Below are 22,264 nucleotides of genomic sequence, written 5' to 3'. Positions count from 1 at the left end.
AACTCAATTTTGACACTATCTACCTGGAGACAGCATCCAATCTTACAGGTTAAAGGCTCAGTCTCACAAGACTGCCTCCCTCTCAAACCACTTCAGGCACAGTCACAAGTCCTGATTACTACCTGTGCTCCTCACCCACCACTTATAAATCAGAGATTCCCATGGCACCCCCTTTAGGTTTAATTAATTTTCCAGAGCAACTCACAGCACTCAGTAAACCAGTTTACTTACTAGACAGTAGTAATTATTGGCTTATTACAAAGGATTTTAAGGCTATAAACGAATAGCCAAATGAAGACAACGTAGGGAAAGATCCATAAATGTCTCAAGTACAAGAGCTCCTGTCCCCATGGAGTTTGGAGTGTGCCATCTTCCCAGCATTAGGTAGGTTCTCGTTCACCAACCCAGAAGCTCTTCAAACCCTCTCCTTTTGCGGTTTTATGGAGGCTTCATGTTTTAGGCATGGTTGATTGAATTCAATCTCCAGCTCCTCTCCCCTCCCGGGGGGTGGGTGACAGGGGGCGGATAGAGGGACTGAAAGTTCCAATCCTCTAAACACAGGGTTGGTTCCCCTGAAAACCAGCCAGCATCTTTAGGTGCTTTCCTAAAGTCACCTCATCAACATAAATTCAAGTGTGGTTGAAAGGGGTTTGTTATGAATAATGACACATTTATCGCTCTGACCACTTAGGATATTCCAAGGGTTTTCGTAGCTCTGTGCCAGAAATGGGACACAGACCAAAAATACATTTCTAATTATAAGTCACAGTGTTAAAGATGGGGAGCAGCCAGTGAAATATGTAAGCAAATCGATAAATAAGTTAATAAATAAGCTGCAATGTTTCCAGAGACAATACTAAGAAAATGAAGCAGGATAATTGGATGAAATATGATTGGCTGGGAGGAGGATGGTGATACATGAGGGGGCTAGGAAAACAGTCATTTCTTGTCAAAGTCGAGCTGAGAAATGAATGATCAGAAGGAGCCAGTCATAGGAGGCCCTGGAACTTGCAAGAAGAACAAGTACAAAGGTTCTGAGACAGAAATAAATGACCCCTGTCTGATGAACAGACAGAAGACAAGTATGACTGAGCTGAATTTAAAGAACTAACAGGCATTAGCCAGACTTGGAGATGGGGCAGGGTGGAGGTGGGGCGGGGGAGGGGAGAAGGATCCTAATTTATTTTAGGCAAAGAGGATAGTAGCAGGGTGGGAACCATAACTTTAACCAGAAGTGCACTCACATCAGTCAAGTTTATCATGCTCATTATGATATATTCAGAATGCCAGTTCCAAGTATGGTTGCCTGGAGAAACGTGCTGGCACATAAAACGCGTAATCAAGAATAAGGAATGCCAATTCGCAAACGTATTTTAAAAAATATTTTTGAAGCTCTCTTTGACGCATGCAGGTATGTCCGGTCTAGGACTGACGAGTTGATGTGGGAAGAGTGCAGCGAGTTCCATCTCACGGCTTCCAACCAAGGAAAGGAAATGCTACCGTGCAAACGTTGTTTTAAAATAGTAACTGTTTATATTCCAGCATAACCTTACTCTCAAAATGAGAGTCCTGAATTGTAGCGAGTGTTACAATAAAGAATAATTAAGGGGCAATCTGCCCAGAACACTTATCAACATTGTTACTAAAGCTGAATACTTAAGAAAAAGACAGGAAGAAATAAAACAAAAGTTTGGTTGCCATTTTTAAATATTGGCCTGAGGTTCCATTTCTGAACTGAGAAGAGGATGTTAAATCACTGTACTCACATGACGAATGCTTCGAGTTTAAAAAGTAGCAAAAACGTGTGATATAGTGCACATGAGAACTTCCATATTTCCTGTCTTAGCTATTTTCTTCCTTGATTCTCCTCCTTGGAACCAAGATTTATTGTTGTACTAACATTTTGTTTGTGGACTTTAATTCCTGATAAATTGCACTTTGTGTTTATCTCTCTGGTGATCATAACAGCACTATAGAATACAAAATGGTGGGGTTAGGCATGATTTGCCTTAATACACAAGAATATTTGGTTGTAGGCACCACTGCCGAAAAGTGTCGTAGTGTCCATTTGTCATTTTTCTATCTTCACCTCTGAGCCTGTGGACCTCATTCCTATATTTAGGAAATTCCCCATGAATGGTCTCCCTCCCACAATCAGGTGAGAACAGCAGATACCGACTTTGTCACATCACCTAACAGGGAGAGGGTACATGACCTGGATTTAGCCTGTCAGATGCATGCACCTAGGTCTTTGAACCTGAAGTTAGCGTTGGAAAGAAGCAAAGCAAGTAGAGCATTCTTTCTGACAGTGGCTGCACCATCCATTTTCGTGGGGTGGAGCGGGGGTTGGGGAGGGGTGATGGTGAGCAAAGGCCAAAAATGTGTTCGGGATCAGTGATGCAAGCCACAGCCCTGGTGTGTGTTCGGCAGGGGAGGCAGGCCCTTCCTGGCTGGCTAGCCTCCTTTCATTTCTGCCCATTTTCCAATCCTGCCTTTTAAGCCTTCCCTGAAGCTCTCCATGAGGCCCAACATCACTGCAATGAATCCCTTTTCTACTGAAACCAGCCAGAAATGGTGGCCAATACAATGGCCAGCTATCTATGGTTGTACTTTGCTGAATTTATTATACTTAATTTTATGCTAAAGAAAAATCCTCTGACGCTATTTCATTCTCTATTTTGTTACTGGGAGATTCTGAATGTGGGGTTTTAACTGATATGTGTTATAATCCAACTGTGCCTGTGCCTTTTTAAAATCAGTCCTTGTGAAACCCAGAAAAAACATAAAAGTGGCATAGACCTTAGGGCACCTAGTGGCTCAGTCGGTTAAGCATCCAACTCTTGACTTTGGCTCAGGTCATGATCTCATGGTTCGTGAGTTTGAGCCCTGCGTGGGGCTCTCTGCTGCCAGTGCAGAGTCTGCTTTGGATTCTCTCTCTCTCTCTCTCTCTCTCTCTCTCTCTCAAAAATAAACACTTTTAAAAAATGGCATAGACCTTATTGGGGGGAAGGGGGTGGCATGTGGAGGACATGACTGTATAATTCTACTGGCCTCTCCATACCTACTTTCTCTCCCTTCCCCTGGCAGGAAGGAGAAATTTACTTAACTAGAGGCTTTGGAAGAAGACACGAGGGATAAATTCTCCGTTCCTGTAGGCAGTCAGCCTGCAGAAACAGCATGCCCCCCGTTCTCCACCATGCAGTAACTTGCAATATCAGCCTGGCCCTTCAGAGAAAGACCTTCCCTGGTCCACCACAGGATCTGCTGGGATTTTTACCACAGCTTTATCCCCTTGCTGCCAAGATGTTGTTCCTGTTGTTGTCCCTTTTTCTTTTTTTTTTCTTTTTTTTTTAACGTTTATTTATTTTTGAGACACAGAGAGACAGAGCATGAACGGGGGAGGGTCAGAGAGAGAGAGAGAGGGAGACACAGAATCCGAAACAGGCTCCAGGCTCCGAACTGTCAGCACAAAGCCCGATGCGGGGCTTGAACTCACGAACCGCGAGATCATGACCTGAGCCGAAGTCGGACGCCCAACCGACTGAGCCACCCAGGCGCCCCCTGTTGTCCCTTTTTCTACGCTTCCTGTCTTTATGGATTTATGGCTTTTTGTTTTTCATTTATTTATTTTTTTTTACGTTTATTTCTTTTTGAGAGAGACAGAGACAGCATGAGTGGGGGAGGGGCTGAGAGAGAGAGAGAGAGAGAGAGACAGAGAGACAGAGAGAAACAATCCCAAGCAGTCTCCATGCTGTCAGCACAGAGCTCGACTCAGGGCTCAAACTCATGAAACTGAGATCATGACCTGAGCTGAAACCAAGAGTCAGAAGCTTAACCGACTGAGCCACCCAGGCGCCGCTGGATTTATGGCTTTCTGGAAAATCCATGTATGATCATTTTAGTAAGCTTTCACTAGGAAGCACATGTCAGTATATCTTTCATTCATACCTTTACCTGGAAGCTTCTGTCCTGGGTTCAGGGGCTCCTCTGCTAAAGGAGAAAGCCCACCACTCAGCCTCTGAGGTTGCCATCAGTCCAGGCTGCCCCCACTTCAGGGAACGCAGGTCAAAATCTCTGTCCAAAGATGTTATCCTCAGTAAATTGTCTCTCGAGCATCCCTCTTTCAACTCATTCGGTCAGTCAGGGTTCAGCCAGAGAAACAACCAATAGGAGATATATATATTAAGAAATGTATTGCGGGGCGCCTGGGTGGCACAGTCGGTTAAGCGTCCGACTTCAGCCAGGTCACGATCTCGCGGTCCGTGAGTTCGAGCCCCGCGTCAGGCTCTGGGCTGATGGCTCGGAGCCTGGAGCCTGTTTCCGATTCTGTGTCTCCCTCTCTCTCTCTGCCCCTCCCCCATTCATGCTCTCTCTCTCTCTCTCTGTCCCAAAAATAAATAAAAAACGTTGACAAAAAAAAAAAATTAAAAGAAATGTATTGCAAAGCATTGACTTACATGATTGTGGAGGCAAATCCATAGGGCAGGCCATCAGGAAGGGCAGCCTAGAACTCTCTGGCAGTAGTCAAAGCTGCGTCCCACAGGTGACGCTTCTTTTCTTCAGGGAAACCTCAGCTCTGCTCTTAATGCTTCTCAACTTCAGTTGAACCAGGCCCACCTAGATTATCTAGAGAATCACACGAAAAATAACTGACTTTGGATTTTGATTACACCCGCCAAATACTCTCACAGCAACACCTAGGTTTGTGTTTGATTGAGTGGCTGGGGACTGTCGTCTGGCTAAACTGATATATGCGACCGTCCATGACACCCTTATTTCGGGGTGAGTATTTTTAGGATTATGAAACCAGTGGTTGAGCATTTCCTTTGAAAATCTGCAACTTATTCCAGCACTCACTTTGGAATTTTGTTTCTATTGTGTCCATTTCATTTCCTTAAGTACCCTCTTGATGCTCAGCTTGAGAGAATATTCCAGAAAAATGAGCCCCTTATTTGTAGTGTCCTGAGCCTCCCAGCCTCACCCTCATCGTGTTGCATAACTCACTGCTCACACATTTAACTGGCTATGCTTGTGTTGTTCCACTTAAGCCTCATGTCTTCATAGAACACTCTGGGTTCCCCAGTTGTTCCCACCTCATTCAAAGGACATGCCTTCCTCCAGTTACTCTTACGCTGTGTCTCCGCATTGGAGGTAAAGTGTGGCTCTGACCTTATTACTCTGTAGTGATAAACACCACATCTTCATTACCAGTGGCACAAACTGGGCATCCCTTATTAGTTACAGAATTACCAAAGCCACAGTCACCGACAGCCCTCTAGAATACTATTTTAATCTATTGAAGATTCTTCTTACCAAACCAGGTGGTTTGTTTTTCCTCGAATGCAGTCTACCCTTTCTCACATTTCTGACTTGGCTTGTGATCTGTTTCCAATGTCTTGCCCACTCCCCGCCTCTGCCCCCAACACTACCCATCAAGATCTCACCCATCCTTCAAAGTCCACCACAAATGAAACCTCTTCCATGAATCCTTTTCTGATATCCTCAGTTGGATGTCATGCCTCCCTCCTCACAACCTTATAGAACTTACGGCACATGTATTATTCTTGCTTATATTATGTTTATTCCACATATTGGTGTTCTTTCCCACCCATCCCTACACTGAAAGCTCCCTGGGGCAGAGACAGTTCTGGATCATGGTTCTATTACCTCTAGCATCTAGTACAATGCTTTGCCCAAAGTAGATCTTTCGTTTCTGATATGAATGTAATTGATCTGGGTCATTATTTCTCTTAAAATGTTGTGCAACTAACTGCACATATGATCTCTGAATTAGGAAACCTGGTTTTGAACTTAATCCTGTTCACTTTATTTTTCTCCCGGCCCTCATCTTTAAAATGAGAGTGTAGGCCAAATGATTTTCAGAGTTCCTGCCATGATGTTCTTAACTTCTAAGGTTTTTTTAGCGCCTGAGATGAGAATGCTATGTTGTCAGTTCCTCAAAGAAATAATCTCTGCTCAAAGGAGACAAGATATGCTCTTTCAGGTGACAAAGTTGGAGTTGCTGAGATGATAGTAGGTTGGCCGCCCAGACCTGCTCTGTCTTGCCCTGCCCAGGGCAGCACGCTACCGACACTCACAAATCAAGGAGCAGGAAAACTGGCCAGATGTACTAGGATAAGAACAGGTGACATGGGAGCAAATGAAGGGCAAGAAGAGAAATTGAACACACTCTCAAAGAGAGGTGAGTGAGCTAGAATTTCCAAGCCTTGAGGAAAGAGAAGGAAGAGATGTCAATGAGTGAAATCAAAGCAAAAAAAAGAAGGTCTTTGAGGCAGAAACTGAGAATTTGGTTAAGAAAATCTACTGTTCTAATTGTTTAAAAAATATCCTGTTAATTTAGATGAGTTTTAGATTTCCAGAAAAGTGCAGATATTGTGCAAAGAGTTCTCCTATACCCCACATCCAGATTCCCCTATTGCTAATGTCCTACATATGGTACATTTGTCATGATTAATAAATCCATATTGATACATTATCATGAACTAATTTAGATTTCCTCAGCTTTTACCTAATGCTCTTTTTTCTCTTCAGCATCCCGTCCACGATACCACATTACATCATCATGTTGCCTTAACTATGGCAGTTTCTCAGAATTTCCCTGTATCATTTTGCTTTGCTTTTAAATATTTTTTCCAGTTTAATTGAGATATAATTGACATACAGCACTGTATAAGTTTAAGGTATTCAACATGATGTTCGCATGACTTCCATATGTTATGAAATGATCACAATAAGTTCAGTTAATATCATTATATCATATAGATCCAGAAAGAAAGAAAGAAAGAAAGAAAGAAAGAAAGAAAATGTTTTTTTCCTTTTGATGAGATTACTCTCTCAGCAACTTTATAAAATTTTTTTATGTGTATTTATTTATTTTGAGACAGAGACCGCAGGGGGAAGGGCAGAGAGAGAAGGAGAGAGAGAATCCTAAGCAGCTCCGTGCCGCCAGTGCAGGACTCGATCCCACGAATGGTGAGATCATGACCTGAGCTGAAATCCAGAGTCAGCGGCTCAACCAGATGAGCCACCCAGGTGCCCCTTTAATGTTTTATTTTATTTTTGAGAGAAAGAGAGAGAGCACGCGTGTGCACGCAAACAGGGGAGGGGCAGAGAGAGAGGGAGACAGAGGATCCGAAGCAGGCTCTGTGCTGACAGCAGAGAGCCTGACGTGGGGCTCGAATTCATGAACCGCGAGATCATGACAAGAGCCGAAGTTGGACGCTTGACCTACTGAGCCACCCGGGTGCCCCTCTCTCTGTAACTTTCAAACCACAGAGCCGTGTTAACTAGAGTCACCATGTTGTGTACTCCAGCCCCAGGACTTCTTTATCCTATGACTGGAAGTTTGCATCTTTGGACCATCGTCATCCAATTCTCCTCCTCTCAGACTTTCTCTGTTTTTGATGACCTTGGCAGTTTTGAGAAGTGCTGGTCAGCTGTTTTACAGAATGTCCCTCAATTGGAGTTTGGTGTTTTTGCCATGGTTAGACGGGGTTGTGGGTTTTTGGAAGAAGACCAGAGGCTAAGACATCATTGTCATCCCATCATGCCCAGGTTGTACACGATCAGCCTGACTTACCAGTGGTAACGTTGACCGGTCACCTGGCTGAGGTAGTGTTTGTCAGGTTTCTCCACTTGCAAGTTACTCTTTTCTCCCTCCCTATACTATACTTTTTGAAAGGAAGTCACTTTGCACAACCCAATCTTAGGGGTGACACTTATTTTATTTTCTCTCATCCTCCAGATTTATCTTGTTCTGCCTTAAGAAAAATTTTTTCAATCAAAAAAAATTTTTTTAGCATTTATTTATTTCTCAGAGACAGAGCACAAGCAGGGGAGGGGCAGAGAGAGAGAGAGAGGGAGACCCAGAATCCGAAGCAGGCTCCAGGCTCCGAGCTGGCAGCCCAGAGCCCGACGCGGGGCTCGAACTCACGGACCATGAGATCGTGACCTGAGCTGAAGTTGACGCTTAACCGCCTGAGCCACCCAGGTGCCCCTATCTTGTTTTTCTTATAGTCTCCTTGTCACCCTGGCCCAATTACATATTTTCTTCTCCTCCAGCCTTTGATGGAGCAGCATTTCCCCTGTGAATCCATGAATCCATATGAATCTGTGAAGCCATATGAAAAAGTATTCCTTTCTCTCTACTTCTCTTCCACCAGAAATGTGGTGTGTTAGCTACCACTGTATAACAAATCACTCCAAAACTCAGTGATTTAAAACAGCAATCGTTTATTTGTTCACACGTCCACAGGTTAGCCAACTGATTTGGGCAAGGTTCAGCAAGAGCTTCCGTTCAAGCTGTGGGTCTGGCCAGCTCAGATCTCTTCTCCGTGTGTTTTCATTCTGGGACCCAGACTTGAGGGAGCAGCTGCACAGAGGGGAGGATTCTTCTCCAGTGACAGTGCAGGAGGCTCGGCCTCGCCACATAAGGACTTTTGGAGTTTCTATTTACCTCACATCTGCTAACTTGCCAAAGCAAATCATGGGGTCAAGTGAAAAGTCGAGAGGAGGGGAAATACACTCTGCTTTGGCGGCAGGAACTGCAAAGTGACTTGTAGAGGTAGGGAAAGACAAAGCACGGGGGCCCATAATTGAGTATACCACGGATGATCATCCTACACTTCAATTTCAGTGATTTGACGCGCTCCAAGAACACAGGAGAGCCCGAAACAGTTACTGCTGTCGATCTTCCGCAGTGGCTTTGGTGAAAAGCAAAGGGAAGCAGAGGGAAAATAAACAACAAAAACATTACAAACTCCCTTATCACGAAGAGCTGTTGCTGTACTTTACCCTTTATTGTGTTCTCTTTCTCTCCAGCTCTTCCCATCCAGGTCTCTTGATAAAGAAAGGGCAAGGGGTCGGGTAGGCTGTGACACATTCTCAAACTTCTTCCCTGCCCAGTGCAAATCAACGAAACAGAAGCTGTTTTCCTGCTGGGGAACAAATAGCACGTGTGACTAAAAGATAGGGACACATTATTTTGATGCTCAATTCAGATACCGTGTAACTCCACCGACCTCATGGTCAGTTGTTGCTTTTTTTCAGTGTGGATGCCCCCCTACCCCCCACCCCAGGCCCCAAGGGTATTATCCCAACTGCGCTCAGGAACAGGCGATTTGTCTACTTTTGCTCTGGCCTTATTCCCGCTGCCCTTTGCTGCCTCTGCTACCAATGACCCACATGAAGGTGCTGCTCTGAGGGGCACAGAGGTCCTCCGTTCTATTGGTGATGGCCCCCGGGTCACCACTCAGGCCTTGTGAGGACACGGCTCTCCCTTCAGTTATTCTCTCTGAGGCACAAGGCAGACCCTTCCCAGCTCTCCACAGCAGAAATGAGGCCGGGTTGTAAGGTCTAACGGGTGTTCAAGTGTTAGGAATCAGAGGGAGTCGAGTTGGGGAGAACATCTTCATCTCAGAGGTTTTTCTCACGTTAAACAAACCAGAATACAGTTTTCCTCAAGACAGAACTAATAGTTACTGGCCGCCTCTTAGATATCAAGCACTGTGTTTTACAGTAAACCTTCACAACGATTCTTTTAATGACTTAAAACACAAATTTATTACCTTAAAGTTCTAGAGGACAGGAGGTCTGAAATGAGTCTCACTGGGCTAAAAGCAAGGTATTTGGGGGGCTGCATTCCTTCTGGAGACCCTCGGGAAGGATCCCTCTCCTTGCCTTTTCCGGCTGCTAGAGCCGGCATCCATGGGCTTGCACCCCTCTTCCCTCCAGCCTCTAAGCCAGCAAGAGTCGGTCAGATTTTTCTCACAGCGCATCACCGTTCTTCTCAGAGACAGGCTATTCTTTAGGTGTTGTATCTCCTTCTCTAACTGCACAATCTTTTGAGCTAGGTTTTCTTATTGCCATTTGCAGATCAACAATCCAACATTCTCTACAAGGCTGTAAGTGAGGTCTGATCAAAACAATCCAGTACTCTTTTCCTACCACGTTATGCTGAGCAAACGAAAAATCAAATATCGACATTAGCTCTTAAAAAAAATAATACTCATTTTTACCAAATGATATATTTGGAAACATTTCTTTAAGAGACTCTCTTACCTCATTTAAAATTTAATTCAGCTTACAATAATAAATTCAACACTGACATAGTTTCTAAGTATTTCAGAGTACTTCAGGGCCTTTTAGTTTATAAAAACAGATTCACATACAGTTTTTAAGTTGCATGTGTGGGTTTTAAGTAGCAGTTTTTAACTCCCTAAAAACTCAAGCAAGGCTACTAAAGTTAATATTTTATTGGAATTATTTACATAATGATTACTGAGAGTATAGTAGTTAGTGCCAGATAGTATTTTTGCTGTCGTCTTTACTGCCTCTGATTTTGCATCCTGAAATAAGGGAAAGCTGACCTGATTTGGGGATTTGGTTTGGGGAACTAAAAATGCTGAGTTTTTCCTTTTACCCCTGAAAAGTAACTTGAGCCCACTGAGGAATCTGGAGCTATTTCTAACGTAAAAAAAAATTAATGTGGGTGTGTTAAGGACAAACCCAGTTGAAATAAGCCTTGTTCGGGCACGTCCCCTCCAGGAATCCGTCTTGGAATCATCACTTGTGATCTACAGGGTTCAAATATTTGAAACAATACCTTATGTAACCAGTAAGACTTGCTCCACTGGCTTGGGGGTGTAAACACAGTTAGATTTCTTTATTTTTCCAATCAACTGATTGCAAATTAATTTACCTTTATTCACATTTAGAGTATTTCCTTCTCAAGGCCTCTCTCTCTCTTCCACCTGAATCGTCTAAGAATCCAGTGCAAAGTAGAACACTCCTCCTTTGCAAACACCAGGTAAAGAGAGAGATTGGAGTCTCCCAGCACAGCCGCTGTGCTTGCTACCACAAATGTGCTGCTGCTGTATTCTGAATCCTGTATCCTTCATCATGCTCAACTTTGTGCTCAAATATTCACGGAGCACCATCTGTGTGCCAGACACCGGGCTAAGCACCAAGAATGCAGCTGGGAACACAGGACACATGGCTTCTGTCCTCATGAGTCTTTCCCAGTACTATGGAGCCCAGAGGATCACCGGCCCGGAGGCACAGACCAGCGTATGGAAATGCTCCGCGCTTTGGCTCCCGCAGCATGGCTCTCTGGGGTCACACACAGGCTCAGACACTAACACTTAAGAGGCAGGGTCTTGAGGGCTTTGCCTCTCAACCACACACTGAGGTAGAAAGAATCCACTTCCATACTCGGACACGGAGCCTGTGTTTACCAAGCCTAAGTCACCAGCTGAGAAGAATCCTGCCCTTCAGGTTAGTTTCTCTTAGTAGCGGTTGGTGCCTTGCCTGCCAGTGGGTTTTGGCAGGTTACCCTGAACTCCCATTTCGGCCGTTCCGGTTAGAGTGCTGATCCCCTTTCCCAGACGTATACTTCTTTCCCAGAACATTGCATAGATCTGTGGAAGAAACGGCTGCTAAGCCAGAAAGGGGGAGAGGGAGATCTTGCCGTGACCTTTGCCTTCGCCACTGACCTTTCAGTTTTGTGGTAAATGGAAGCCACTCAAGAAACCTTTCACAGAACAACTGAGACTAGTGAATCACCATTGCAAGGTGACTGCCCCTTTCTGCCTAGAAACAAAGAGGCTGAGATCATTGAAACAATAACAGCACTGCATTCTCCAGAGAATTCTTATGTATAGTCTTTATTTGCTAACAAACATTGAGACTTTTTTTTACTGAGATATAAGTGACATATAGCATTGTATTAGTGTTAGGTGTACAACAGAATAATTAGATGCATATACCGCAAAATGATTACCACAATACATTTCATTAACCACCACATAGTTACAATTTTGTTTCCTGTGATGAGAACGTTTAAGGTCTACTTTCTTAGCAACTTTCAAATGTACAATATAGTGTCCACCACAGTCACCATGCTGTACATTATATCACCATGACTTACTTATCTTATAACTGGAATTTCGTACCTTTTGAACCCCTTCACCCATTTCACTCACCCTCCTGCCCCCTGCCTCTGGCAACCACCAGCCTATTCTCTGGATCTATGAGTTCGGGGATTCTTAAATTCTACATACAAGTTAAGATCATAGGTGATTTTTTTTTCCAAAAGTTTATTTATTTATTTTGAGAGAGAGAGAGAGAGAGAGAGTGAGCAGCAGAGAGGGAGAAAGAATGCCAAGCAAGCTCCATGCTGTCAGCACAGAGCCCAACACAGGGCTCAATTCCAAGAACCATCAGATCGTGACCTGAGCCAAAACCAAGAGTCAGTTGCTTAACTGACTGAAAGACCCAGGCGCCCCATAGGTGATTCATGTTTAATTAGAGCAACACAGAACAAAGTGATGCCTTGGGGGTGGGCTTAGGAGGGGAGAAAGAAAGGACAGTAATTTTTCACAAAAGCAAAATGTGTGTGTGTGTGTGTGTGTGTGTGTGTGTGTCGCATAGGGTGTTATACATAAATACAAAATATTTTATATATGTATGCCATTGCATGTTTTATTTATGAAACTTTATTTGCCTATCTGCTAACCCATGAAGTCTAGAAATGGACATTTTTGATGTCTCCCATACAAATCTTCAAATCCCTAACCAGAGCTGACAATAAAGTGAACTGAACTTAAGCAAAAAGCTAAGCCTGACAGATTGCTCCTTACTGGCGTTTGTGATACTGATTCTTTTGCAGTGAATCTTGTTCCCTCGTCAGTACACCCATATTGTTGCATGAATTATAAATTGCCCTTCCTCGTTGTCAGATAGTATTTCATTTTATGAATGTAACATTCTAAATCTATCCATCCTGCCGTTGATGGGCACTAGGTAGTTTCCCATTTTGGGGCTGCCGTGAACTTGTACATGTGTCTTGGTGAGTATATTCACTTAACTGGATATTACTTAAGAGTAGGATTTGGGGGCCATAGCATAGGTATGTAGCCTTAGTAGATACTTCTAGACAGTTTTCCAAAGTGATTTTATTACTTTACAGTCCCTTCAGTAAACAGATGGGTTCCAGGTGCTCCACATCCTTGTCAACACTTGGTATTTTCATCTTTTTAATTTAATTCATTCTGGTAGGTCCAAGGGCAACTCTAAAAGTGGAGAATCAAACAGGGAATCATCTGTTTTCTTCACTCTTTATAATTCCCTAAGCCTCCATGATCCCATTTTCTTCCCAAACCTAGATTTTCTTGCAGATGGTACAATTTGCCCGCACTGTGATCTAGGTTTAGCAAAATCAACCCAACAGAAACCACCTCTCTTGCTTTACCTCCTCTGCAAAGGAGTTTCTTTAACTCACTGATACAGATTACTATGCCCTTGGAGAAAGATGAACAAAAATGGAGATAAGGTACATTTTATGGACAGGCTTGTATCAGAGCTGTAGGGAAGAGATAAAGAACATAAAAATTCTGAGATTAAGAAAAGCTTGAGAACACTGGAGCCCAGTCCCACTGGTTGATTAAATATACTCTCCCAGCCCAGGTCTTGGCAGAATTTAACCCTTAGTACCTTTCTCACCCTTCAGTAGTGGGTGGTTGTTATTAGGAGGGCATGACTGTTCTGTGGTTTCATTGTAACTGGCCAGATGAGAGGTCTCTTGCCTACATAAGTTTTATCAGTAAATATTTACTGACTGCATACTAAGTGCCAAACCCTGGACGAAGGAAGGAGATATTTACTCTTTCAGTGGTTTATGCAGAGGTAGAACAGGCAACAAGATGGAAAAGCTACAATATGCCATGTAAGCAAATTATTTTTCAGTGATTTTTGAGAGAGTATAATCACAGCATTTGGGGTAGGATGGGATGAACTTGGAGTTCTCTTAAATTTACCAGAGGGAAAACCTTATTTTATAACTGTTGTTTTTTTTTTTTTTTAATGTGCTATAATGGGGCACCTGGCTGGCTCAGTCGGTAGAACATGCAACTCTTGATCTCAGGGTTGTAAGTTCAAGCTCCACGTTGGGTGTAGAGATTACTTAAAATAAAAGAAAATATTTTTAAGAAGTGCTACAATTGTCAAAAGAGCATCAAATTGGTTATATAAATTGTGAAGCACACGCCATAGTTCTATTTGTTCTGTGATCATATAAAAATCCAGATCTTATAAGACAATAAGCCTTAGGTCATCCTTGCCCACCTTCCCACACTTGCTAGTCAAGCTTCCTCGTGATGAGTGGAAGTATTCTAGATTGTCTTCTAGCAAACCCAATTTGGACTGGAATAGTTAGTGGACATTTAATGGTGCTACATAGAGTCCATATTTACAAAATGGAAGATCCTTTTCAACTTAGATTAGACTGAAAGCTTCAGTAGTCTTCCCCCCTCAAAAGGGGCAAATATAAAACTCATCCACTACCTCAGGGTGACCAGAACACAGAGGCAGCTTTTTATCTCACAAAGGGAAAGCTGGGGGCTATGCTGTTAGAAGGCCATTGCCAGATTTTATGTATTTGGAGGCAGACCTATTGCAGACAGTTTGCATTATTGAAGAGCACAGCTCTCTCCAGCAAAAGAGATAAGAACACTATTACTTGAAAATCTTAGAATTTTGAACAGCTTCTAGTGCACAAATGCAGATTTCTCTGTAATTAGTAGGGGGAGCCTTGATACCTCAAATGAGTGACTGACAAAAACAAGAAGCAGATATACAAAATCTGCATGCCTGGCCATACCGGAGAAAGAAGCAAAATGTCTACGCCACATGAATAACCCAGAAAGACTCCATCAGACTCCGGTTGCCTGAATAGTGAATCACATATGGTTCATTGTTAGAGAAGGGTAGTAAATGAACACACTTCTTGGCTCAGCAGGAAACAAAACTTATATAGTCAGGACGGTTCAAGTGCCATTTTTTGACTGTGTTAATTTTCCATTGCTGCATAATAATGTACCACACACTTAGCCCCTTTAAATGACACCCATTTATTAGCTCACAGTCTGTAAGTCTGAAGTCCAGACATGGCATGACAGTTCTCGGCTTAGGGTCTCACAAAGTTGAAATCAAGACATTGGCTGGGCTACATTCCCTCTGGAGGCTCCATGAAAGAATCTGCTCCAAGTTCATTCCTGATCCTGGCTAAATTCAGTTTCTTGTGGTGGTAGGACTGAGGTCCTTGTTTCCTTGCTAACTGCCAGCTAAAGGCTGCTCTCAGCTGACTTGTTTCAGGGAGGAAGAATTCCTGTCCCCTCAAAGATCCTTCTAGCTGGACTGAGAATCAAATTGACATGAAAGAGATTAGCAGGAGAAAATCAAATTTAGTAAGTGTACATAAGGGAAATCCACATAGACATGGAAATTCCAAAGACAATCAAGCAAAAGGAAGTACATATGTCATTCTGAACTAAGGAGAAGCGGGGAGGGGTCTGGGATTTCAGAAGACGGGAATGTATTTCACAGGGTGATAAGAAGAGCAAATGTTTGGGAATTAGATATTCCCCTACTATACAGGTGGGTCTCTCAGATAAAATTTATCTCTGTTAATGACACTTATTCTGGGAAAGACTCCCAATTTAGATTTTTCTCTGTAGGTAAGGGAGGGGCAAAAATTTCTCTGGAGGCCGCAGGGTCTCAAGTGCCTTGAGCTCAAAATAATCCACATGTCAAAGTGTCACTTGGGTGGGGGAAGTGTGGGGAGCTGCCCTGAACCTCTTCATTTGGCCCCCTCCATCTCCAAAGTCAGCAGTAGCATGTTGAGTCCTTATGTTTTGAGTCTGACAACCTTGTCTCTGACCTCCAGATTCAGACTTAAAGAGCTCCTGTGATTAAGTCATGCCCATGCTGATAATCTCCCTGTCTTAAGGTCAACTGATTTGTGACCTTAATTACATCTGCAGAAATACCTTCACTGCAACGCCTACATTAGTGTTTGGGAGAAGGCACGTATGGGAAATTAGTTTCTGGGGGCAGGGGGTACTTTAGAATTTTTCCAGCTATTCTGGTTTTCAATTTTTGAATATACCATAGATTCTACTAGACCAGTGATTCTCAACTGAGGGTAGGGAGTGATTTTGCTCCCCTCCCCTAGGGAACATTTGGTAACATCTGGAGTCATTCTTGGATATGATCTACTGAGTAGAGGCCAGAGATATACTGATAATCAATCTACAATGCATAGGAGAGTCCCCAAAATAATTATCCAGCCCGGTTTGAGAAAGCCCACCTTGAAGAGAGCATGAAAGAAAATTCTTCTTCTTCTTCTTCTTCTTCTTTTTTTTTTTTTGAGCTTTAAAATTTTCTTTTAATGTTTATTTATTTTTGAGAGAGGGAGAGAGACAGAGTGCAAGCAGGGGAGGGGCAGAGAGGGAGACACAGAATCCTTAGCAGGCTCCAGGCTCCGAGCAGTCAGCATAGAGCCCGACGCGGGGCTTGAACTCATGAACTGCGAGATCATGACCTGAGTCGAAGTTAGACACTCAACCGAATGAGCCACCCAAGTGCCCCTCTCCTCCTCCTCCCCTTCCTCCTCCTCCTTCTTCTCCTTCTTCTTCTTCCCCTCCTCCTCCTCCTCCTCTTGCTTCTTCTCCTTAGCCTTAATGTTATTCTACAGAATTATCATTATCACTCTCAGTCATGTAAATATAAAAGTGTAGCTGATGTGACACAGATAGAGGATAAAAAGGAAAGGGGTCTGGAATACTGTCTATATCTTACATACAGAGGAGACTTAAATTCTAGAATGCATAGGCTAATGGATAGGAAAGTGGATATATTATTCAAAATTACAAAGATAGAGGCGCCTGGGTGACTCTGTTGAGCGACCAACTCTTGATTTCAGCTCAGGTGGTGATCTCACAGATTCATGAGTTGGAGCCCCACATTGGGCTCTGTGCTGACAGTGCAGAGCCTGCTTAGGATTCTCTCTCCCTCTCTCTCTGCCCCTCCCCTGCTCTCTCTCCCTCAAAATAAATAGATGAACTTTTTTTTTTTTTTTTAAGTTACAAAGATGGGGCGCCTGGGTGGCTCAGCTGGTTAATCGTCTAACTCTCCGTCTCGGCTCAGGTCATGATCTCAGTTTACGAGCTTGGGCCCGAATCATGCTCTGTGCTGAAAGTGCAGAGCCTGCTCGGGTTGTCTCTCATCTTCTCTCTCTGCCCCTCCCCTGCTCATGCTGTCTCTGTCTCTCTCAAAGTAAAAAAAAAATTTTAAAAATTAAATTAAATTAAATTAAATTAAAAAATAAAAAGTTATTGGGGCGCCTGGGTGGCTCAGTCGGTTAAGCGTCCGACTTCAGCTCAGGTCACAATCTCGCGGTCCGTGAGTTCGAGCCCCGCGTTGGGCTCTGGGCTGATGGCTCAGAGCCTGGAGCCTGCTTCCGATTCTGTGTCTCCCTCTCTCTCTGCCCCTCTCCCGTTCATGCTCTGTCTCTCTCTGTCTCAAAAATAAATAAACGTTAAAAAAAATTAAAAAAAATAAAATAAAAAGTTACAAAGATAAAGAAAAGTAATAGTGATAAAACTCAAGATGGGGAGGGAGAAAGGAAGGGAAATTGAGAGTAGTAAAGAGACAATAGATATTGCCGAAAACTGATAAACAACCAAATCACACTTTCAGCATTCACCTGAAATTGTGGAGGTAACCACCAATGGGTTACCCCAAAATATGGCATGTTAACATGTAGAGTGTTTTAGGCTGAAGGAGTTTGAGAAAATGCCATAAGCGAGATCACTCTGCTCTTCTCCCCATTTTTCTCCTTGTAACGGGTCACAAAACCCTCAGATAGAAGATGAAAACTTTTATTAAATAAATGTGTATGTTTTTCTGTTAATGCCTTTGTCAGCTTATTTTTCAGACCCATCTGGGGACCTTAAAAAGATCGAGGAAATCTTTTCCTCCCCTATAACACCAGAACTAAAACTTTTAAAAAGGTTAAAAGCGGTTGCATCAAAGAAGTAGGTCTGGGGGCACCTGGGTGGCTCAGTTGGTTGAGCCTCCGACTTAGGCTCGGGTCATGATCTTGAGGTTCATGTGTTCAGGCCCCACACTGGGCTTTTTGCTGTCAGTGTCAAAGTTGTTAGCGGGGAGCCTACTTTGGATCCTCTGTCCTCTCCCTCTCTCTCTGCCCCTCCCCTGCTTGTTCCCCCCCTCTCAAAAATAAATAAACTTAAAAAAAAAAGGAAGTCTGGAAATAAGGAAGAGACAGTGAGAGAATGTTTTTAATTATAAATTCTGCTGAACTTTAGATTTTTTTTACTACACACTTGCAGTGCTTTATAAAAAGGTAAACTTAGAAAAAAAACTTAGGGGTTAACCTGGGTGATCTATTCATATAGGAAAGGTAACAGCAATGGTTATATAATAATGTTTTAGTAAAGTGTGATAGCGTATAAAACAGAATTTCTTTAAGAAGCTGCTCTCCAGGCACGCGGTCCTCATACAAAGTTTCGCTTACCCGCATTGCAACAAAATTGCATTTTATTTATTTTTATTTTTTTTAATGTTTATTTATTTTTGAGACAGAGAGAGACAGAGCATGAATGGGAGAGGGTCAGAGAGAGAGAGAGACACAGAATCCAAAACAGGCTCCAGGCTCTGAGCTGTCAGCACAGAGCCCGACAAGGGGCTTGAACTCACAGACCGCGAGATCATGACCCGAGCCGAAGTCCGCCGCTTAACCGACTGAGCCACCCAGGCTCCCCAGCATTTTAAAAATATAGCCTATCTGTGCTGACCCCTTGCTCGGAGCCTGGAGCCTGCTTCGGATTCTGTGTCTCCCTCTCTCTCTGCCCCTCCCCCGCTCATGCTTTGTCTCACTCTGTTTCTCAAAAATAAATAAATGTAAAAAAAAAAAAAATTTTTTTTTAATATAGCCTATAACCTGTCATTATAGCTGCCCTCAAACTGTGTAGAACTCTGGATCTGCACTGGTAAGAGAGATAAAATTTAAAATAATCCAAATTGTTAGCAGAGAGACTTAGAGACCGATTGTTTTTTTTTAAAAAAAAAAATGTATTGACTATATTCCCTATGCTGTAATTTTCATCTCCAAAACTTTTATATTTTATAACTGGAAATTTTACCATTTAACCAATGTTTGTATTTTATCCTGACTTTTCACCAATGTTGATTATTAGGACTAATTTAAAAACTTGTGATTTCTTTTTAAGTTAGCCTCATATTACTTTATCATTTTTTTCTTTAATGTGGCTTTCTTCAGCTTTTAAAACCTGTAATTTGAGGACCCTGGATGATAGTACTACACAGCTAAAAAGGAATATTTAGTGCTGTGGTTTGAATATTTGTGTCCCCGTTAGAGCCCATGTGTTGAAATCTAACCCCCAGAAGAGGATGGGAGTGGAAAGTGGGACCTTTGGGAGGTGCTGAGATCATGAGGCTGGAACTCTCATGAATGGGCTTTGTGCCTGATAAAAGTTCAGAGACACCACCCCCCCCCTTCCCCCGGTCTTTTCCACCTTGTAAGGACACAGGGAGAAGTCAGCCGTATGCAACCAGAAGAGGGCTTTCGCCAGATACCGAATCCAGGACTTGCCAGCCTCTAGAGAGGCCGAGAAATAAATGTTTGTTGTGTATAAGCCGCCTTGTCTCTGGAATTACAGCAGCCTGAACAGGCTAAGACGTTTAAGAACCATTTTCCTCATGATCGTATTAGCATATTAAAAAGCTTGATGGGGGGCGCCTGGGTGGCTCAGTGGGTTAAGCGCCCAACTTCCTTGCACTCAGGTCATGGTCTGGCGCTTCGTTGAGTTCCAACCCTGCATCGGGCTCTGTGCTGACAGCTCAGAGCCTGGAGCCTGGTTCGGGTTCTGTGTCTCCCTCTCTCTCTGCCCCTCCCCTGCTCACTCTAGGTCTCTCAAAAATAAATAAATGTTGAAAAAGAAATTTCAAAGCATGATGGATTTGAGTGGAAGAATGCTGTTTTTTTGTTTGTTTGTTTTTACAAAATCCATCTTTAAGTTGAAAAGAACAAGTTGCTGAGGGAGATTTTGCAACAGAGGCTACAGTGTGCCATCTCCTCCACTCTGCCTAGGAGTGTGAAACCCAGTAAAATCAGGTTGGGGCCTGTTTGAACCCACCAAGGGGGCTGTCGTCGGTATCTGCACCAGCAATGCCAGTAGCAGCATGTTTTAATACCAGGCTTCCAGGTGAAATTGTCAGCTGGCATCTCCGAGCCCTTCGTGAGGCACCAGATACACAGATCTTTATCTAAATTCCTCTCCCTCTGCCCCACCTCCTTGTCCACATCTTCTAGGGTCCACTGCTGGGGGTGATAGAACCGAGGAGGGTCTGGAGGCCCGGGCACAAGGCTTGTCTCTGCCACTTCCTGCATGATCTTGGGCAAATCATTTTATCTCCGTGAGCTCCAGATTTCTCCATCCACAAGGTAGAAATATCAATACAAAGCTCAAAGGATTGTTGGCGAGAATAAAGAAATCACGTGCTAAATTGGTGTCCATGAGGGGAATCAGACCACAGCCACTTGATATTTTAACCTACATCAGGCTCAGCACTTCGTGTGACCCATTATCACCTCCGAGTCAGCCTGGCAACACCACTGCTTGGAACTGGCCAGCAGGGAGGCACAGGACACCGGACACCTGGTAAAATGGACACTGTGTTCCTGCCATCTGATGGCTATTTATGAAAAGTAGGTCTTACTCTGCATCTGGAAGCCTCTGTGGACAAGGAGGCCAAGAGATGAGCGATACAGTGGGATCCACCCACAAGGTGTGGGGAAGATGGGCCAGGAGTTAAAAGATACAGGGCTCCTGGTTGAGGAGAGTGTAAAATCATTCCACATGGGTTCCAACTCTGGATCCCTCCCTAGTGATCCAAGAACTCAGTTTGGGAAGCAGATGGCTTCCTGAGCAAAGCAGGATCAGAATTTATCAATCCAAACAACAGTAGTTAAACTAGATGTGATATTAAAGTGATATTCAGTTAAAACGTTTCTATGTAGAAAATGAACGCCGATGTTCACAAACTCTAAGTAATGCAATAAGAAATATACAAATTCACATAGAAAGCATTCTTTCTTACCAAAAATGTTAAACCTGAATGTGGTCGTGAGGAAACAGGCTAACCCAGAATGTGGAACAGATTCTGCCCGAGACTCTCTTTTAAAAAGTCTGTGCCATGGGAAGAAAGAAAAGAAAAAAAGCAGAGGGACTTTCTTCTAATAAAAGATACTAAAAAAATGTCAACATTAGTTACAATATGTGAATCTTGATTGATTAAAAAACCTATACAGAATTTATGCTCTGAAGGGTGCCTGGATGGCTCAGTTGGTTAAGTGTCTGACTTCACCTCAGGTCATGATCACGTGGTTCATGAGTTGAGGCCCAGCTTTGGGCTCTGTGCTGACAGATTCTGTGTCTCCCTCTCTTCGCTCACGCTCTGTCTCTCAAAAATGAATAAACAGTAAAAAATTTTGGAGACAGAATTGGAAGCACGCTCCAGGGTCCAAGCTGTCAGCACAGAGCCCAAGACAGGGCTCGAACTAGCAGAAGGCAAGATCATGGCCTAAGCTGAAGTCGAATGCTCAACCCACTGAGCTACCCAGGTACCCCCCACCGCCGACCAAATTTTTAAAAAAAATTTATGCTCTGGAGGGGTGCCTGGATGGCTCAGTCAGTTGAGCTTCCGGCTTCAGCTCAGGTCACGATCTCACGGTCCAGGAGTTCAAGCCCCGCGTCAGGCTCTGTGCTGACAGCTCAGAGCCTGGAGCCTACTTCAAAGTCTGTGTCTCCCTCTCTCTCTGACCCTCCCCCATTCATGCTCTGTCTCTCTCTGTCTCAAAAATAAACATTAAAAAAATAAATTTAAAAAAATTATGCTCTGGAAATAGTTGGGGAAATTTAAAGGTGGAATACATCAAATGTTAATATTTTAGACATAAACCTGATAACATGATTATATACATACAAAATGTCTTTATTATTGAGGGATGTTAAGTTGTAACATAAAAAAAAATTAGAAGTGAAGTATCATGATGTTTGCAACTTGTTTTCAAATGGTTTAGCAAAAAAATTACATATTTATATATAAAATGTTTTATACACACAAGCAAAGAGAGAAGAGAGTAAATAAACGTGGCAAAATATTAGCAGTTATTAATCTAGGTGAAAGGTGTACGAGTGTTCATTGTGCTAATCTTTCAACTTCTCCGTATGTTTGCAAACCTTCCTAATACAAAAGTTGGAGAAATTCTATCTGTATGCTGCTCTTAAAACATTGTATGAAGAGAAGTATCTTTTCATTTTATTTTCAGATGAGTATAATATTGGTTACATTTGTATCCTGT

Source organism: Panthera uncia (assembly GCF_023721935.1).
Source record: "Panthera uncia isolate 11264 chromosome A1 unlocalized genomic scaffold, Puncia_PCG_1.0 HiC_scaffold_17, whole genome shotgun sequence".
Taxonomy (NCBI): Eukaryota; Metazoa; Chordata; class Mammalia; order Carnivora; family Felidae; genus Panthera; species Panthera uncia.
The sequence above is the reverse complement of the archived record's forward strand: the minus strand, read 5'-3'. Positions refer to the sequence as shown.